The sequence below is a fragment of the Orycteropus afer genome, unplaced genomic scaffold (assembly GCF_000298275.1).
Source record: "Orycteropus afer afer isolate SDZICR_OR568_19922 unplaced genomic scaffold, OryAfe1.0 scaffold00031, whole genome shotgun sequence".
Classification (NCBI taxonomy): domain Eukaryota; kingdom Metazoa; phylum Chordata; class Mammalia; order Tubulidentata; family Orycteropodidae; genus Orycteropus; species Orycteropus afer.
In genome coordinates, this window is record NW_006921618.1 from 16022889 (window position 1) to 16023735 (window position 847).

The following is an 847-nucleotide window of genomic DNA, read 5'->3' on the forward strand; positions in this document are numbered from 1 at the left end:
GGGTTTCCGAGGCAGTATCACTATGGAAGTAGGATTGCCCAACCTTCCTTCCGAGGAGTGGCTGGTGGGTTTGAACCGCCAGCCTTCTGGTTAGTCAAATGCCTTAGGCACTATGCTACCAGAGCTCCTAGTAGTAATATTAGCATTTATATAATATTTAACTGTGACAGATGCTTCAACTGTTTGAATGTATATACTTCTCACAAAAATCTTATGAAGGAGTTATTATTACTTCCATTTTATAGATGAGACTGAGAATGAAGAGCTTACTTATTTCCTGTTTCCCTTGTCCATAGTCAGAACTAGTGATTGGTGGAGTCTTAGTTTTAACTCAGGCATTCTAGTTCCCAAATCCAGGCACATAACTACTATGTGTCCACCATGTTTTACTCATCTAGTCCATTAATGGAAACCTAAATTGTCTTCAACTCTCCATCACCATAAAAAATGCTACAATAAGCAAAATAGGAGATTGGTGTGAAAATTCATCTGAGCTGTATAGCTAGGGGCATGCTCAATTTCACAAAATATTGCCAGATTACTTTCAGAACGGTGGTACCAGTTACATTGCTATCACCAGTGCCTAAGTGCTCTTATGCCCGTATCTGCACTGATCCTTGGTGTGAACTGTCTTTCTAATTTTTGCCACTCTATTGGATGTAAGTGGCAGCTTTTGATTGCTTTTATTTGTATTTCTCTGGCTCTAATTAAATGTGAGCCTTTTTTCATATACTTTTTTGAATATGAAAGTATATATACTTTTTAGTATATGAAACCAAGTTAAATTAGTTTATCTATTATCATCTGAGAAACAATTATTTCATTTCCATTGCTTTGTAAGAGCACT